This window comes from Varroa jacobsoni, unplaced genomic scaffold, assembly GCF_002532875.2.
Source record: "Varroa jacobsoni isolate VJ856 unplaced genomic scaffold, vjacob_1.0 scaffold_1201, whole genome shotgun sequence".
Taxonomy (NCBI): domain Eukaryota; kingdom Metazoa; phylum Arthropoda; class Arachnida; order Mesostigmata; family Varroidae; genus Varroa; species Varroa jacobsoni.
Window position 1 is genome coordinate 206,209 of NW_019214103.1, and position 20,631 is coordinate 226,839.

General features: G+C 39.7%; 1 long non-coding RNA gene across 3 annotated transcripts; it reads left to right on the top strand.

Moving 5' to 3' along the window:
• The first annotated feature begins 2,070 nt into the window (after nt 1-2,070).
• LOC111267576 (uncharacterized) lies at nt 2,071-20,073 on the top strand. 3 transcript variants are annotated; one of them, XR_015313875.1, is made up of 4 exons: nt 2,071-2,196; nt 2,404-2,468; nt 3,931-4,113; nt 19,267-20,073. It is a non-coding gene; the product is annotated as an uncharacterized LOC111267576 (long non-coding RNA). The 3 variants fall into 3 exon arrangements; XR_002684715.2 differs by having other exon boundaries at nt 2,071-2,468; XR_015313874.1 differs by lacking the exon at nt 3,931-4,113.
• The last annotated feature ends 558 nt before the right edge of the window (nt 20,074-20,631 follow it).

A 20,631-nucleotide genomic window follows, 5' to 3' on the forward strand; every position in this document is an offset into this window, starting at 1 on the left:
AGCATTAAGTTAACTGTCCTTATAAGAGATCTTTTAATGATTTAAGTGGACTTCATTAGAGTAAATAAAAATTTTATATCTTTTTTCGTATTACACCTTTTGAAAGGATTAGTATGGATCCTAAGTTCAAATCCCCTCGAGAACACAACAACTTGAGTGCAAAATAGAATGTTTCAATACTTAGAACAGCACGAAGCCATTTTCCTTAAGAGTTTCGCCCTACCTCTAATATGTAAGCAGCTTGGTTTGTTTCAGAAACCGTAACATTTGAAGTATAAGAGCTATAAAGGTCACTGTGATAAACGTGCTAAGAATAAGCTAAGTGGCGTCTTCGAGCGTCAATTTGCCACTGGCTATGAAAATTGCGTGCAAAAACCTGGGTCGCGTGAAAAAACACGCTAATCATAAATGCAAGTTCCCTTTATTAGACGTATACCGTTCTGGTTTTTAAATAAAATAACAGTCAGGATAGAAGGCCACCTTCTCCTGTGAGGCAGATCTAGGCTAAGATTTTGGATCACTCTATGCTATTGCCAATTCATAATGTTATTCTCTTCTTAGTCGTTAGCTAAAAATTTTAATAAAATATGTACACAAGTAATGCTACTGAAAGAACACACGCGGTAAGTTTATTAAGGTCATCTGCCGCCCTCTTTGGATAATTACCGTTAAAATTTTACGTAGCAATCGATAAACTACGTTCCTCGAAGTCATCTAGTGAAGTAGCTTTTCTATCCTCGCTTTTTAAAAGATTAAATAAAAAAGTATTTAAGGCTAAAGTTGCATATTTCCATTTATTTTGTTACCAGATAATGAAATAGAGTTTGCAATAGTAATTTTTAGATGTGTGTTTTGCTTTGGAGGTTTTAAAAAGGGGCATCGTCTACGATATATACATACTGCTCTTCCGGGGCCTACATCGCTGAAAAAGTCACGCATTGGCACTCTGGACCCTATGATTATAATAGAAAAGAATGACGGTTTGCTCCGATATCCTTGAAATTATTCAATTACTGAAACCCTAGTATCGTCTGATATATACGATAGAATACTTCAGCTACAGTAACTTGACACTGGCAGCTTATGTACCTTTTAGAACTTCTGATGGCAGTCTGAAGCATTATGGGCTCAGTGCCATGGTCCAAAATTTCAGGCAACACTACGCTGACCATGATGAAACCTATCTGATGGGAACGATTGTAATTATTAGCCGAAGTTATCAGTGAACGGAACGCCATGAAAAATACCACCCGAGCCAAAAGCAATCGTAGCATTAATGCATCAATCTAGATGATGATTTTTTATGGCATACGATAGAAAAAAAACCACTGTCATATCAACCTATAACTGGGTCTTAAAGCGGTGGTTTGCGGTCACATACCACGATTCGATCAAAAACGTCCCGATCTGAGTTGATCGGCATTTTCATGTCTTATGCGGTCAGTACCTTCACAGTACCCTATGATAATGACAATAATCACGTATACAGTCAATGCGCTTTGAGATTTACAGCATAAAGCTGTACCGCATCAAAAGAATGTTTGCTACTATTCTACCAACGAAAAAAAGCAAACCATTTAAGCGGAACCACGGTTCTCAATAATTGAGGCTTTGAAGATTTTCATTGAAATTCTTTACTTCAGGGTGTACAGCAGCGCAATCCCTTTCGAATCGAGACAAAGGGTATTACCTACTCAGAAAACTTATTAGGATATGGGCAAGCTTCGTTGTTCACGGGAACGATCTTCGTATCCGTATAAACACCATTTCGGATAGAGCTACAAATTCACTCCACCTTCCTTTAAAATTACACCAATATAAGATGAAAAACCGTCGCTATTATTTCCTTCTCGCTATTATATTTTCCGGCCTAGTTGCTGTACATTATTCCCTAGTTATAATTAGGTCGTAGTAGGAAACTATTGCGACACGTTCATTAGAAGGTAATATTGTGCCTCTGTCCGAAGGTTTTACGGTTTGCGGAAAGTATAACAGCTCGATCGGCGCGCACATTTAAAGGGGTCCTTCTGTTCACGATGCAGAATCAAACGTTGCCTGCATACGGTCGTTCCATAATCTGTTTCAAATACTCTAGAAATTGGCGACTTCCTCTCCGCCAAATAGACACTTCCCTCTGCTTTGAACACGGCCACGTAGCGGGTTAAATGTGTACAGTATTCTGCGTTACAACGACAGGTAATAAATGCCAACCTGACAGTGGGATGCTTTCAATACCTGAGTCTATATACCGTAAAGTATGGCTAGTAATTGGTGTCATTGTAACGTTTATTGTGACCTTTCTGTGACGCGTCATTAGCTTATCATGATGTACTTGCGCGCTGAGCCTTTATTTCATATATTTTTTTTACAAGCCTTAATTATAAGTGTAACGCTCTTCGTCAGCGAAATGGACGTACTATACTCAGGATACAATCGACGACACATCAGGAGTTTATTTTTCGGGACTGGTAAGTTTTGACATTTACCATGACAGGGTCGGTATGAGATTAAAGGGAGTCGGGTATGATTCGTTACAAACTTCGCTTTTTTCCTTGATATAAAGCACGTACACGATACACAGTTATAGGTATCACAGCCTATACCCTGTCAGTGTTACTGTATAGAGATATGTTCTCCTCTTCAAAATGGAATGGCCAATAAAAATTAATATCACTCGATATTAATAAACATTTTTCGACTAGGGCAAAATATCTATGTAGAAAATGGTTGTGTCGCCTGAATCGTGCTATTATTGCCGTCCATTATATTTGATATGGATCAACTTTATCGAACAATAAAAGATGTCATTGACAAGGAGTGCTCTTATCATAGATTTATTATTTTCCAAGTTGACGAAAATGTGACTCATTTGTCGAGGATCAATGTCTAGCAGAACAAAGACACAGGTGCCTCATTGTCTCCGAATATTATTCTTACTACTATAATAGTATAATAGTCTCCATCTTCACGAAGTTAAACAGAAGAATAATTAATTTTGAAATTTTTAATTCGTCGAAGGCAATTTGAAAGCGATTAATCATGCTTTGATGTATGACGACCAACTTCAAAATGAAACAGCCTCTACGCTGAAGTTTTTATAAGCGATTGTTGACCTTAGGCCGGAGAGAATCGTGTGGCGATAAACTTTTGCATTTGCGCCCTGGAAAGCTTTGACAGTTCGCTGATTATAGAAAAGCTAAAGCTCCATATTGGGTTGGCCCGTTCAAATGTTCAGGCAAGAGCCAAGCATCCATTCCTATGCACTCTGAGTTTAGTCGTAACATATTTAAACTGAAACAGATATTTATTTAAGACCAACATGTAGGCATGAATAGACAACATGAATAGTCTGGGCAGAAATGTTTATTTTCGTCCACTCGTGGAAACTAACGAAGTTCCAGAAGATGTTCTGACCATGATACTCGCTTTTGTGAATCGTGCAGAACTGTCCTATGTATATATGGGGAATATGTAAGGTATATAAAAATATAAGAAGGCGCAGTTCAAAGCGGGGCATTTACCACACTTGTCAGAAACCATATAGTGAAAGATACAAAAGGACGTTTTTTTTAGCCAAGCTATCGAATAAGCAAGTTCTTTCTTAATTTATTTACCTGGCTCCTACAAGGGGATTGTGCATACGTTTAGATTCGAACCAAGACCACTCTTGTGTCTCTCCAATTATTACCAGCAAGAAGTCATCTTCCTCACTAGAGTATCAAGCCTTTGTTTAAACCTCAAAGAAAAACCAGGAAGACTGTTCTTCTGGAGTTGTAGATTTCACATAAATTTAAATGACTATTTTTTCTTACTACGAATGGTAGATAATCTGTAATGATACAATTAATGTAATACAAGAACAATGAATTATACGCACGATGCGCGGGAAAATTTTAACTTAGTTAAATCATTCTTCTCGTTTTTTCCAAGCCCGTGTTATATGGATTAGGTGACCGAAGATCCTCCTGCTTTCACGTGTCGAGCTTCAGTGGCTAGAGGGCACAAAACGACGACAATTTTTATTTTTGTCTTGATGATGGCTGAGCGCTTGGAAACGTATTAAAGGTGAACGTACCAAATGGCAACCACACAGAAACTCAATGAAAGCAGAAGGTAAATCGGACTTCTTTCGAAGCCCTTAGTTCCACTAGCGGGTATAGTCCCACTATTCGAACAAACCCAGTTTTCTGTTCCTTATTCGGGTTATTCCTCGTTCGATTTTTCCTAGATATTTACTCAGCATGAAGCTCTAAAGGCGAACTTGGATAACGCTTATTTCTCTATGATATATCTAATCAATGCGATAAGGTAAGATTCTTTAAATCCAATTAAAAGAGATAATAACAGGCTCTGATGCCCTTGATCTAGGCTTATTGAATGCGATTAAGGTAAGAAATAATCTGGTAGATTGGGTTTAAATTGACGTGTTGCGGAGGATCCTTGAGGTTGGGCCTCTAGCAGCCCACGCAACTATTGCAGCCATACCGGGCAGCAATGATGTAAGTTGGGAAAAATAATTCCATTCGATTAAAAACTTTGAAAATATAATTTCCTAGGCTGAGACTAAGGAAGATGATTCTTTATAACACATATAATATTCAACTTGAACACGGCCGGATAAAAGTTTTGTCCATGTCCGACTTAAGAAATCCATTTTTATTTCATATTCTTGGCTTAAAGGACCAATTCTTTTTAATAGAAATAAGCGTCTTTAGTGTCTCCCAACACGCACACACAAGGAAACCTATTTTCTTTATTGTTTTGGGTGAAATTGGAAGTCCTAGTTTGTGAGGTTCATAAACATAATTATGCCTACCATGAAACTATTTCCGGAGTCACTAGCTTACCACATTTCAGGGCGCTAAAAAACAAACAGAATCTGTTACCGTCTCGTTGCATTCGACTATAGAAACTCCATATTTCCCATACATTTTGCATTGCTTTCCATACGTATGATGAATAACAATAATCGTAAAATGTGTAAGTTTTTTGGAAACACATTTTTCCTGCACCACGTTTTTAATTAATCTCTCACCTGGAAATATCATCTGCGAATGTGGTTTCAGTTCCAGCAAAAAAAAAAAACTAATGCTGGGGCTGATTAGGTTAAAATAAGTCACTTTAGGGTAAATTATATCTGCAAGCTGACGCACATTTATTCCAGAATCCATATCAACTAGACTTTACGGTTCAGGTTCTGTTTTTCGTAGAAATAGGTGTACGCTTAACCTCTACTACATATATATTCAAAGAAATATTGTCACTTTTCCGGCGATAAGGATAGGTGGCTATAAGGATCCTAGTGCAGTAGAATTGAGGCTCTACAGCTTAATGAGCAATTTACGGTGCAGCGAGTGCTTGGTCTTGGTGTATCTCTATGATAGATTATTGTTGACTAACATGTGAACCAGGCAGAGACCGTATTCTTGAGGGTCATGAGGACTATCTTAACAATTCGATGTATAGACTCGGCACGTGCGCACGGAAAGGCGTCCTTGATCTACAAATAATTATTGACAATGCTGAAGGCTCTGACTTATGTGTAACAAAGACGCAACACGTATCAAGGGACATTATACAAGGTGAGCCAGGCGTTTCTGTGAGAATCATACTGAAGCAGTTCTGAAAGTTCAGTAAACTTGAAGAAATTGTTAACCAGCCGCCGAATCTGTTTTTGATTGTAAAAAGAAAATACTACCTGACATAAACGCGCCCAATTCATCAAACATAATAGAGGGGTTAGTTCGCCATCTAATGATTCATAAAGCTAATCTAAATATTCATAAATTTCTTCGAAGTCTGACTAGACCCCCACAATACAGCGCGACAACTAGAGGAAAACAGAGCAGTTTCATTGGTTTATACCATATGGGCACATCGAACGCATCGACTAAGTAGCTTTTCCGATATATAGTGGTAGCAGCACTTGACATGCTGCTGAATCGTGCAGTGGCTTGAATAATGCTTCAAATAAACCGCAGCATTATAGCAACCAAAAACCTTGGTGTATCACACCTTTGGAGTATAACATGCTAACAGCCTTCGCCAACACAGCAGAGACCATCATGACCTAGCTCCTATACACGCGATTTGGCTTGAAAACAAAGATGTACATATAGTGAAAATAACAGTAGTGCAACGAAATATCTCATACATTACGAGTAAAGCAGAGAAGATGACCTGTGGGGGAAAGAAATTTGCCAATTAACCTAGATATAGTTGGTAACTTTTATTCTATTTTGGCGTGAAGAAAGCGTAAGGGAACATTTCCATGTTCGCAAAGCACTGTGATAGTTTAGGTAAAATATAATCAAAGCGTTTCAATGTGATCAAAACAAATCCAACAGAGGCAGAAGCTTTATTATTATTTCCTCTAAACTGGCTTATTCCACTTTATATTAGACGCTTATGCGGCTAGTAAGAATGATTTATTTCTATTGGAATAGCTACGATAGGGGCGAGCTATACGGTGGTGCCCCGTAAGTACCAACCTATAAGCGGTCTTTAGGTACATTATTCAATGGCTGGCTGATAATACCCACCAAGTGACAGGCGGCAAACGAAGAGCCAATGATGATATGCAGAAAGAAAGGCGTACAATTCAACGAGCATATAAACATTTCTGGAATAAGGTGGAAAAGTTGTTCTGTTTTTCCGCGATTAGGTTACCAACACACAGGTAAATATCAACTTTCATGCCACTATTTGACTAGTTTTATACAGATGTAAAATCTTAACGCTCTTGGTAAGCAACCTATACCAAGTAGCTTAAAATGTAGTATCTTATCACGCTCACGTTAAAGATGTCTTTTTTTCATATCGTTCCTACTTAACCTTGTACATTGAAGGTATCACAGATTTTCCGGTGCACGCTTCCCGATTTTCTGAGATTCTCAACCTTACAACGCGCTCGCAATAATGTGCAGTTCAGGAGACAGTAGCTAAACATAGAACATTCGAAAGGGAATCAAGGGTCCGGACGAATAATGAGGTATACCTAGAAAAATTGCGGTATGTGAGCACTTGGGTACCGTCGAATCGGACAATCATAGGTCTACATTATCACAGGACTTCAATAATCTAAATAAACGGCACTTATTTTTAGTTTTTTTTTTGTTAGCTAACGTAGTCCAAAAAATATTCCGTCTGTCGCAATAATAATATAACTTCCACTCTGCTTCATGGTTCCGCCGGCTTCTTTTTCATTACCAGTCATGAAGGAATAGAAAAAATAATAACGATGGAATTAGAGCAATTGCCCCCTTTTATACTGATCAACTGAGTGCCTTCCGTTGACTTTGAAAAATGAAAACGTAAAGTATGAATATTGAATTAATCAACAGTATCTAGAATTTCAATAGTACATTGAAGTTAGACTCAAAATTGAGAATTACAATATGAAAACACCCACCGTATCTCAGCAGTAAGTCGGCACTGGAACTGAAAGTTTTAAGTTGGCCTAACTTAAATTACCGTTTACTTTAAGGTTTAGACAAACGACGCCCTAGGTTAAATTCTGGAAGCATTTTTCGAGTACGAAAATTAATTTCAGACCGTGTTAGAGCCGTTACGGTTATTTTGACAATGATTTACCAATGTACTTTCATGGTTGCCCGCGATTTGTTTGGTTTAGCCGAGTTACAGTTGTCAATCAATGTCTTGATCATTATTATCGCGGGCTCACCTGTTGGCGTGAGACCAAATGGTTTTAATGAAGCTTACAGGCACGTGCCTACCAAAGATGGTAAAAATAAAACAAGGCAAGCATTGATACTGCGCCCTACGACTAGATCTCATGCCAGTTTATATTCCTTTATAATACAAAAAAATTTGTTTGCTCAGAATTGACCTTAAAATACACGTGTTGTTAACATGGTATTAACAAGAAACAGCGCTCACTTTTTTTGTTCAACTGGTCAGCTCAAATCGAAAGTAAATTTCAGAACATTATATATATATATATATATATATAACTCTCATTATAAGGGCGTTTCTAACAGTCAGGTGCGAACAGCAACTTCAACAAATGAAAAGTAAGGAAAAAAAGGCATACCAAGCCATAATAACTGCTTCAATGAAGTTGGCCGGTAGATTCTCAACTTACACATGCGTTGAAAGTGAGCGAATAGAGACCGGGATATGAAATTGTAACCAGCTACGAGTGGGTTGCATTTTGTGTCGCTTACCAAGCACCTATAAATGTTACTATATAATTTATTATATTATAAAGGTATTCAATCGAAGACAGTCATAAGCTAAAGACATTATTCACCTGATTGGGTTCATACGACATCACAATATGAGTTATCACGTCCGTATAAGTAATAATACTCTGACCGCGTTCATTAAATTGGATTAATATTAATATAATATAACAAGTGAAGGTCAGGTATCTTAGAGTGGCATTTACATTGTCCCATACCATTTGATGTTTTCTCCAACACCAATTTCGGGACGTCCCGGTCGTCTTCTTGAATATCAACATAAAACATCTTAGAACATTTATATGTATTATTTAGAAATCCTTAGCTTGACAATACCACGTTAAAATTTAACGTTATAATCCGTCGTCATATAATTTGTACTCCGGAGACGAATTATGCGAAAGTCACACAAGAAAACTTCTGTGACTTTCGCATAATTCCTATTCCATTTAAATTGGGGTATGGGATGAGGCCGCCATGGCTTCAAAATTCTGTGGGTTTTCTTTTAGATAGATATTTACGATGAACAGGTAAAACAATAAAACCTGTTACACAATCTGTGGTCGTGCCATGGCTATCCTTCGGCTTACTAATAACTGAAAACCCTCATTTGAATAAAATACTTTCATATGCTTGCACCATCTTATCAAAGGCTATGTGGAACTAAAAAATAATTTATAAAATCAATTCGATGAGCTGTTACAGTAAATGACTGGACGATCTCCCTGTACCATATTAGATGTATAACTTTATTTTATCTGAACAAATAGCGAATAATACCACATACAAAGTCTAGACTATTTGCTTTTCGCACAACTGGCCGGTTCTTCTGCGTATTATTTGCAGCGATGAGCAGACAAAACCCAGACGCTCGATATATCAGATAAGGCCAGAAATTTCGCCGTATATAAATACTGTAGCAAGGAAAACCTGGAAGTAATACAGCATGCTAGGACCCCAGACCTCTAATATATGTCTGGATATATGGGTACTTTATTTACAGACTACCCTTGTACGACGCCTCACATTCAATGCAGTAGAGAGCAGAATGGCAATCATTACACTTAGCGTTTGCTTGTATTTCGACCTACAGTCTAAGCAGTGCATTTGGCTTCGTTTGTGGTGGAATGTCGGTAACCCCCTGCTCAATCGGGATGTTACCTTTACTGTCCTGTACATATATTTATCTGCCAATACAGGACCATGGCATGAAGGCATCCAAGCCACGGTGGATTTGTTTACATGCTAATGATAGCAGTTACCGTTTCCACCAGTTACAACGATCTACAACTAGGCCTGGACAACTGGAAGATTCTGACCATTCTGTGTTGTACACACACAAACCACAGTTGTACTGCATGCAATAAAGAAAGAAAAGGACAAGCAAGTAAGGAGGTAAAAGGGCCTTTGTGTCTGGTGGATGTGGCAACAACGACGGCAATTGCCCCAACGGCTGCGACGTAAGCCGGTCGAATTATTACGTTCTAGTAGGACCTCACAGAAGGTCTCGAAGCGACCATAATAAGCACACTCAACGGTAGCCAAACCAACGATTGACCATATCAGATTACGTTGTCAGCTAACCCAGAAGTGATCAATACACAAGCCGAATCTAGCCTGTTTAGACTGGTCCTGCAATTACGAGGTTATCGCAGTGACAGCATTTCTCGCGTCACTGGCGGCCAGAGCCGTGTAGGAAAGGTCTAGTTTTTGTTGTTGTTGTTCTTATTGTTTCGACAAAATCTGTCTCTCTTAGCTGACATTACCGTATTAGTAACTGGCACTGGTATCAATAGCGTACCACACCAACTGGGGCTAAATAGAGGCACATTTCCTTTTCGTTGATGTCCTGTCTACGGAGGCCGCTGGTCGACTAACTGACCTTAAGAAGAAACCCTTGCTCCAAAACATTAGACGTGTGTCGACGGTCTCAACTCGTCCGGCTGTGCAGCGAACATTGGGTAACAAAATTTTAACGCGCAGTTTTTAGCTGATCGTATCGCACTATGATCATCAAGCTGAAGGGGGAATAACCCATTTATTAACAATTAATTATATCTGCGTAAAAGTAATTCAGTAACAAAGAACATCTTGAATACATTACTAACGGAGTCACCGTCCAGAAGGAAGCTAATATTCATGGGTGATTGATCGTAATGACAACGGTGGAGAAAAGTGCCAAACCCGAATTGAATTATACAGGATCATTTCTGGACAATAACCCTATGCACGCGAGATATGTTTGATCATAAACAGTATCAAGCAGATCAAAACAGAGTAACTTAAATATATGAAAGAAATGCAAGTATTGTTTCATCATCTCGATTAAATTAATTGTTTGTATTTGTGTAGTGTTAATATCGATTAGCTTAAAATCGTACGTCTGCAGTGTCCCACCAATGACATCAGCTCGACAAATATTGAACCCTGCTGCCGCCCGTTTGATATATTTTTTAAAATACCTTTTCACTGACATCTTTAATAGCTCTGATACATGCAGTTAACTTTCTTAGATGTAATCGACAATTAAAGGTATCTTGGGATAGCCTTCCGACGAGACCTACAAAGGAGCTTTTATAGATCCAGCCTACGTTTAACAATTAAAAGAACACATACGGACGAATCCTACTTCTCTGAACGACTGTGCGCCTATTCTCTCACAGTTAATGTATGCGATTTGCTAATAGGGGGCTTCACCTCAAAGAGGCCCTATTATTCATTAAGAAAGAATGCCCTTCAAATATGTTTTGGTATAGGTTATGACGAAGACGCTGAAAATTAATGGAAAGATAAAAAAAGAAATTACATTTCTATATACATTTCACCGAATTTCATTAAAACAAATCAGCTATAAACATAAAGGTTTTTACCTATATATTTACTTATTTGATGATTACATAGCACGCAGCCATTATAAAAAGTGCATATATATATATATATGTATATATATATAGACGTTGATGATAAATCACAATCCACAGGTAGTTTTTAGTATTGTTCTAATATTTATTTCGATAATCTAAAAAGCTATGCCTTTAAACATTTGGAATCAATATATTAATAATTAATGCTTGCCAATGCCATACTCAATATTTACAAGCTGTGTTCTTATGTCTTCTGCCACGTAAACTATCTCTAGCCCCATGGGTGAACAGTCCCAATAAAAGATCGGGTAGTTGATCCTGTTATCTCTATGCCCTGTGTGCCAATCTAAGAGTTTCGTATTAGTTCGTCCTCCATGCCAATCAAATTATTCTAATAACGCTTCGATGTCCTCTCTTGAACCTCTTCACTCGTAGTATTCAGGGCCAGTTCAAACCAGCCTCGTCTTTCTAGCTTCAAATCTACTTATGAGGCCCAGAAGTTTGTAGACAACCTTGCACAGTATTCATAACGTTTGTCCTCGCTGGGGCTGCACTGGCCGCATTTGTCTCTCGAAAAAGCGCGAACAAGTCAAGTAACCGTTTAAACTGCATTGCCCGGAAGAATGCCAAACGCACCTACGATACGACAGCCACTGCTAGCCTCAGAATATGATCATGCAAATAAAAATGGTTTCACACTTGTTTGCATCTTCAGGCAACTCTTAGGTAAGCATCCAGAGAGCCAGATGAAGCCTGTCGCTAAAAACGAACAGCTCTGTAGAGTACATCGCAAAAACTAACGACCTTCTCGTTGCAGTGACTAAGACCTATTTTGAACTGATCGTCTGCCACTCCTTGTCTTCGAGTATTTACTCTTTTCCCGATAGTCCCCCCTTCTACCCCTCTATGCGGCTTTGCCCGCGGGGATCTAGATATTTAGAGATAAAACGGTCGAGTGATGTTGTGAGATGACACATCTCGCCACAAGCTCACCCGAAGGTGCCAGCCCTCACTGAATTTCTTGCTCTACCCACAAGTACGTTGTTTGTCTAAGGCAAGGAGTAACAAAACTAGATGAATCTAGATTATTTAGGCGCTTTCGAGCACGAAACCTCAGGAACAGAGCTAACGCATTGCTCCAAACCGCTTCAAACCGGATGCGTCTCAATCATCGGACAGACGGGGCGTCCACGGGTCTTTGAGTAATCTTCTTTGATGCACTTTCTATGGCTCAATTATTCTTGCAAACCATGTAAGGTTAGGTTGGCACTACGCGAATGGGAACAATAGACGGTACGAATACGATGCGTCTGTATGGTACGATCGAAAGCCCATCATAGCAACTGCTGCTGTTCGAATTGAGCGCGTGCCTGTCATTTGGAATTATTTGTTCTACCACCGACGGCTTAGACTTGGACCACCCTGAATGTAGCTCCGGTAAAAGAGGATGCAATCTTACCACGTGAAACTAGGCTGAGTCCAAGTCGGAGGGCCGCTAGGATCCTAGTTGCTGCACATAGCTTTCTGTAAATGGAAAATTTCAGGTGTAAGGGTGGTAAAGGTATACTTCACCGACGAGGCAAGCTTACCATGGATTTCATTCTGACCAAAGATGGAACAGGCAATGGTGCCCAAGGGAGTAGTCACGCGATTCGACGGGCATTTCCTGTGACAGCTAACAGTGGTCGGGCAGTTTCTTATATCACAGGCATGGCTCACCTAAAACCTAACGTAAACTTCTTTACTGGATTGACCTTTAAAGCTGATTGATAGATTTTTCGTTTAAACGACGTATTCTAAATTATCATAAATTACATCCTACGAAAAATATGTATATGTATATACATATGTAACCTGCCTTTCAAAGATATCATACAGATTTTACATAATAACATGAATTCGAGAAGAAGCTACAGAAGCCGCTAATTCGTGTCTAATACCACAGTTCTATATTTTGGTCATCGATTAGCTGGAACGTTTAAGTGAAGTTCAATTTCATTTTCTTCCGATGTTCACCTCTCAAATCAAATGATTTAAAATTATAAAAGTAAACGTCAGCTTAAAACACGATATGAGCTGCTAGTGGTACTATAAATGCTAACTTAGAAATCTGAGCTTATACGCACAAAATATGACTAACGCCGCTGAAGCAATACTACAGACAACTTGATCTGAATACACTCCTGCATAACAATAACGTTTTTATTGTTCCTGAGAATTTATATACAACTTAATACACATCAGTTCAACAATTTGTCATATTCTTCCATCTTACAAGTGCCATACATACACCTTTCGTACACGCATCCTGTTTCTTCGAACTTCCGTATCGATCGTTCGCGTTCGTAGGTCCGTCAAAGTAGAGTCCACATCTCTCTATCAAGCCTCTTTGTTGACCGGCAAACATCCATAGCAGCACGGTGATGACCGGCAGTGTTTCGCGCCCCCTATGGTTACTATAGGTGTCCTCCCACTGGCCGCGCCTTGCTCCTTCGTGCTATCCAGCCAAATGAGTACATGTCGATGGGCGGTAATTTAGTCATTTCACTGCCATGTTACCAATGTTTTCGGCGGCTTTCCCCAGCAACGACGATGACGGAGTTGTCAGCGGTGCGAAAGGGCGCCCGGTTGCCTCTAGATGGCTTCGAGGTCCATTTGGTCACCGCATACTGACGCGTCCATATTCCGCGCACACACCTCTATTTTTCAGCGCGCTTCTAGGGGTCAACCGGAATCCTCGACCTTTCAGATAGGAACTCGCAGCAGAAACGAACGTGTCACCTGCTTGGCTTCACGGTTTAAAAGCGAGGCCAACCGTACTCGATGGCACCAGTAGCACGCCTCCTGGTGACCGGTCGCTGCTTGGTCTTTCTATTGACAACCAGCTTGGTCGTTGGTCAATAGCTTTGTGCAGAGGAAGCTCTAGGAGCAGCAGCAAAAGCAGTATATTGCTTGTTGAACCGCCCTGAGTGAGCGAGCTAATAAACAAGGGTGAAGAATCGAGGTATTGACAACGTCCCTTGGACTCGAACTATGTGGTCCTATGCGAAAAGGCGATACGGATGAATCATGCGAAAAGAAAAGGACGCCGTATACTCGCTCGAGCCATACGTAGAATCCTACCTTTACAGTCATTTGCCATACGGCTAACAGTTGGCCCTAAGTTCCTTAGCTTTCTTAGTAAGTTAGGAGAAAGCAAAAGCTTTTGTTGCAGAATTATCTGCTGAGCACTTAATGAAAACCGCATATTGAGTCAGCTACGAGCATGTACGAAATATGTTTCGATAGATATCGATGGCTAACCAGATTCTACAGTATCAATGCAAATGTCTTCCAAAATATTTTATCGTATACTGCTCGCAACAACAAGATTTCCTGGTAATATCTTAAGGAAGACAAGAATACGTTTATAAGCCGGGTGGCAAAAATAGCTAGGGAAGTGGCAAGTATGGGAATAATTTGCAACACAAAGCCATGTTGCCATGCCCCATGTGTCGATCAATCTTCACTTATCTCACTTCAATTTTACACATATATTCGTCTACTTACTTAAACATCCAGTAACACTATCTTCCTTAACAGAGATACCTAAGTGTGCATAGAATTTTGTAGGGAGTGGCTAATTAAGCCAAAAAGAAGGTGGACATTAATTTTTGAATTAAATGTATGTGCGCCAGTTGCGCAGTAATGAGCTCGAGCCTAGGCAATGTTGTGGTGCATACTTGCAATAGGCTCTGAAGGGTAACTTCAGCCCTGGTTCTCTGAACACAACATTAATGCTAAGACCTTCCCTTTTTAGCAATATTCAGAAATAATTAACAACAGCATATTAATTACTGGATTAACTTGCTAGTTAACGAGGGACAAATGGAGAAGCTACCAAGCTATTAATTAGAGGTATATATCTACTTGCACTCGAGTAAACCAGAGACGACAGCTCAACTTCACATGAGGCACATTAATTGAAGATTCACATGTGCTTTCCTTTGCTCTTCTATAGGAATCTTTAGAGCTGAAAGAATTTTGTAAAAGTAGACAAAGACTTCTGTTGAAGGACATCCATCCCACGACTGCAACTGTGTTCGAGCCATTACATTTTCTCTATGAGACCGTAGAGCTTTGGGGCTTACACTCAGTAGATTAGTGTAACTTGGAAAACGGAAATGCCATTTACGAGGCTTGCGAAGCCGATTAGAAAACTATATGACCCAGTCGGGGTAAGCTGTTGTGGTTGTTTTCTTTTAAAAAACATAGTTTTTATTAAAATAATGGTAATCATCAACAGCAATTTTCCGTTTCTTCGAAATCCACATTTTTAGTCATTGTGCTGTCTGTAAAAGTGTTATGAGTCGATCTGTGTTCTCTTATGCTACAGACGTTACTATCCACGCACTTTATATAATAAATACTTTATATGCCTGTCCATTGTAAAAGCATGCGTATATATAACAAGAATTTCACTACGCTGATTTAAATTAGCCAAAGGCAAATAGAAACCTTTGGGAAGAAAAACGTAAATTCCGACCCAGAAGCAATGATCTAGTCCAAAAACTGTCTTCCCTAGCCTAAGTCGTATTTTTTTCACTATGAACTCACTTATACTTCTGTTACGGTAGCGTTATTCTATTTTGTATCAACGCTATTATATTTTCTCTTATTACAGTCAAAGATAGAGGCCGACAGTGGGCTTTTTATAGCTTGCCCTATCACGCTTCCATTGTTGCATTCTCGTTAATGGATGTTCAGTCTGTAAACGTTTTCATAATCATGATTCTAATACGAGTTGAAACTGAAATACCGCTCCTTTCAACCCTTCTATTTCATACACGGATTTCATGTTGAGATTAAGGGCAAAAACTTGTTCGTCAAGCGAAACATCCCAGCCTTCATTAAGCCATACATGCTACCTGTCCAGACACAGATCCTTGTTAATCCGAAATGCTATTTAATGATCCAGATAATGAGACAACACACAAGTTGGGCAAATGAAAATTACTTGCAGCGCCGGGTGGGTGTAGGGGTGATTCCAAACATGGCTTAATCCCTGGCTTTTTTACCCTATAACTGATTTTCTCGTGAATAAAACTTTGCGTCTATGTTGACTTCATGCGCGAAGTAATTTTCATCGGATCATTTACTCATATATATTGCAATGGTCTCAGATGAGGTTTCTCCCTGCTGGACGATAGCAGGCATTACAGGCGTTATCTTAACTATCAATATCAGTAGATAGCACGATCTGGGGGAGAAAGTTGAGGCTTGGTAAATACAACCTGTAAATCTTCACAGTTGCCTAGAATACTTTTCGAAAATATCCCTATTATAAAAATGATTTCACTGAATTCTACCTGCACCGTTGAGATGAACTGATCCTTTTCGCACTGACGTTGCCAATTATCATATAGTAAATTGTGTGACATACGCGAATCTCGGACAAATGGTGCAGCCAGCCATTAGGGTAACACGGTCACTGTAGAAACAATTTCATCGAAGCTACTGCGTCGCAATTAGTAGGAATATTTAGTTATTATTATTATTATTAAGCGCGCTAGTTAATAACTCGGCGTTCATACATCTGTATATATTGCTATCTGATTCCGAACGAATGTTGTTCGAAGCGGAAACCAAATTCATTTTTTATCTAAAATGAAACATTTATTAATCATTTACCAACTTCTAACTCGAATACGTTGTCAGGTTCCAACTTCGTACCGTATTTGCATACCTTTATAATTGCAGCCTTTCGCTCCTGTCAGATGCGTACGGTATTCTCCGTAGATCTCCACGACTTCGAGGTAGTGATCGCATCTGTAATTTCATCTACGTCAAGAACCTTTCGGTGATCAAGTATCCACGCATGCTCACTTCTTTGGAAAAAAATTGCCTACGCATAAAAATACCATATCAAAAACTGAACCCATTTACCGCGGCTGCGACTCAACACAAATGGTTTGCGTTGACTGAGGCCTTTAGGGTGATATCTACCGCATTTTTGACCGCGTTGGCGCGTCCTTACCTAGCAGGCGTAGTCTGTACTGCTACACTGGAAGTCAACTCCCTAATACTGTGCAACGTATCCTCATCGCTAGAGCGGTAACCAGTACTACGGCTACTTGGAGCAGTCCTATTCTCGTAGCATATAAAGAATCGCCTATAAACAACGAACACTATATATACTATGAATTTTGTCTTCTTTCTCATTACGATCATCAATGACAGCTAAGAAAAAAGCGCCAGAACGAAGGAGCACTCTGATGTGTTGTCACCATTCTCGAGTCGTTACTTCTAATGACTGGACAGTAGAAAATGGCGCTGCTCCGTCTAGTGAGATGTCCACCGCCTTTATCGGGCTAGTTTCGTCGCTAAGATTTACCTAAACGTCTTAGCTAACCGCAGCTACACCAATAACAGTAAAGAAATTCGGAGTACGTTCCATATGTACAGCCATCTGTAGTTATGCTGCTGTTGTTGGTACTACTGCTGGTACAACCTCTTCCATATAATATTATCAAGCAAGTAAAAGATTTTTTCTGTCTCTAATTTTTCGTTTTTAGCTTATTTGTAATTGTGCGATTTGTTCAGCTGCCCGTTTCTACATGGCCTTTTATAAAGAGCTGTTGATATTGGGAATCGCTTCTAGACTGAGCCCCCATACCCCTCTTGAAGCTTGTGATAACGTATTTTATCATCGCCAGGTTAAGCGATGTCGGCGAATAAATCTCCTAAAGAGGCGAAAAGATAAATTATTGAACAATTAACGCCTTCGACTGTTCGGGGGCCTTAGTCGTCATCAGCAAGCGCCAAACGCGACACTGCCAACAACCGCAGCAGCAAAGAGCACAAATCTTTGGCTATATCATCACCGCAACAGTACGCGGTAGACGGGCTGTGTCCAACCTGCAGGCGACTCTGTAGGGACGCACACACATGATATAAAGGGACACCCATACGTCGGCATATGTATAAACAGATCGCCGGATGCGGACTCGTACAAATACATAGGTATCTAGGCAGGCACATGCACGCAGGCGGCCACAGAAAACATCCAGCACATGGTGGAACTAGTGTTACTGGCTAGTTGGCCCATCTCTCGTCGGCTACAGATGATTCGTAGCGTTGACACGACAGCGCTCTGGCCGTTGCTACTAATGCTAAAAAAAAAAAATACGGAAAACGAGAGGTTCACTTTTTTACGCGACCGTCTATTCCTAGCCATTGGATAGCGACTGATCAGATCTCTAGCGCCATAGCTGCTGCTGCTGCTGCTGCTGCCGCTGCCGCTGCCGCTGTCGTAACCGACGTCAAAAGCAGCTGCGCGTATTTCTTCGGTTACTTTATTGGCATTAGTTAACAAGAAGAACACGGACAAGCGGGCCAAGTGAGCGAGGTGTGAAAATTGGTGGATATTTTTCATTGGAGAAAAGATCGTCGTTTATGCCTCGGTTGATGCTAATTTTTATATTCGTGTTATCCATTTATTGTTGTCCCTTTGCTCCCTTTTCGCTCTTTTGTAGTTCTCGTAACTTTTCTACTTCGTGCCTTTTTTTCTGTTTGTCGCTCTCGCCTAATGATACCTGCAGGCGAAATGATTATACTGCGAGCGAATAAAGAACACAAGATAATGGCACAAAAAATTACTTGCGTAAATTGGCAATGAACAGATTCAGCTTGTACATTTGGCTCCAAACACAAACGACGCTCTGATCCCGAAAAGATTTGAAGTGTGCCAGTTTTTAGGTTGCGTAAAGTATTACTAATTTAAAATGTTGGTAAAGGATACGTGCAGCTAAGCTGAGGACCTCCATGGAGCCTTTCGGCTTAGGTACTTCCATAAATTATGCATATGCCATGCCACATACTTCTGCGTCACACATACGTTACGTAGTCCTGTCGCTGCATTGTTATAGGCTGAAATAATGCAATAATTTAACATTTCGTACTAGAGAACTATGCTACGTGTTTGCTTAATGTATCTACATACTTTTGTCTATGAATGACAAGATATAGTCTGGAGTCATCGATGTTCAAATATTCCATTACGAGGTACACGAAACAAATTACGATGCTCTATATGTACATAGCTGGATGGAAAAAGTGATACATCGCATTGAAACATATGGAAACGGCCGGTAGGGAAGGAAGGATGCACAAGAACTTCACGACTCTCATCACGAACTTTTTTTTGTCTCGCTTTTCAGTCCGTTGATCCGTTTACAATGGGTATACAACCAGCTGGAAGGCGAACCCTCCACAAAGAACCCGCAGAACGTGATTTTATTCGAGCAATAAGAACGTAGGCCTTTTCTGTCGTTCAGTGAGAGAGGAGGTTAACCATGAACAGTGTAAATCAACGGCGGGGCCCCGTTGTGCGCGCCTGTATGTGCATTAAAAGGTCGCCAAGCTGAACGAAATATCAACAACAAAAGTTACCCTACTCGTTCGGATTTGATCAAGGGACCCTTCAAAGGAGGACAAAACAAAAAAAAAAAAAAACACTCATTGATAATACCAGGAAACAGGACTGAGTCGGCGCAGGCACGGGTATGCTTACAATGGAAGGATGCATTTTCGTCACATTTTTCACCTTTGGATAGAATACCTATGGCCAGATTACGCATCATACGTCATCAGCGACATAAATAATTTCAAATGCGGTCTTTTCGGCAACCAGGAAGTTATCGGATCGATGAGGTCTCTTGCAGTCCATGTTACCCCTCGTCGTTAGTAGTGTTCGCCAACGAATCTTCTGATGACGAACGCATCTATCAAAAACTAAACTTCCCAGCGTATTATTTATGTACGACTTTGTTATAGCTTGCAAAATGGCACAGTTGTTGTAAACCGTATATTGTATATATATATATATATATATATATACATAGTGTTTATGAGTACATGATTTCATTATGGCGGGTTCAGTTCTCCGTCCTAAGTTAAGTGTGACATAAAGTGAAAACGAATAAATTGATGTTCCGATAGATTTTTTTTAGTAGTTTCACGAAAAAGGGCAACTGTTTGCACGGCTCTGACCAGATCGGGAAACAGCAATACAAGAGGAAGTGAGGTGATCACGGATAAGCTTAATACGGCACACCTAAGTTTACCATGAATTATATACGCTAACCATAATATCTGGTGATTTACATATACACCATTCGTAAATATTTGTTATATATTACATTTCTGTGCGTCGGACGCAAGCACTTAAGCTAGCAACAGAGCACAGACAATAACAAAAAATTCCGTCCCAAAATTGTATTTATATGCGACACAGTTATTATAAAGATTATATATATATATATATATATATAGAACACTTTAAAAGCAACGATGGACATACTTAGATAATGTATATGCCCTCAGCCGCAATCTCATCGATGATATCAAATACTAGCATCTCAGCTCTTCTTATTATTCGCATTCCCTTCATTTCATTCGTTTAATATATCTACAGGCCCGTCACACTATTCGCTCAACCCATGTAAGCAAGGCCAGCATGCTAGTTAGCTTTGCTGGTTTTCTAAAGGGCTTACTCTTGTGAGATATAAAGTTTTCAAGCACAC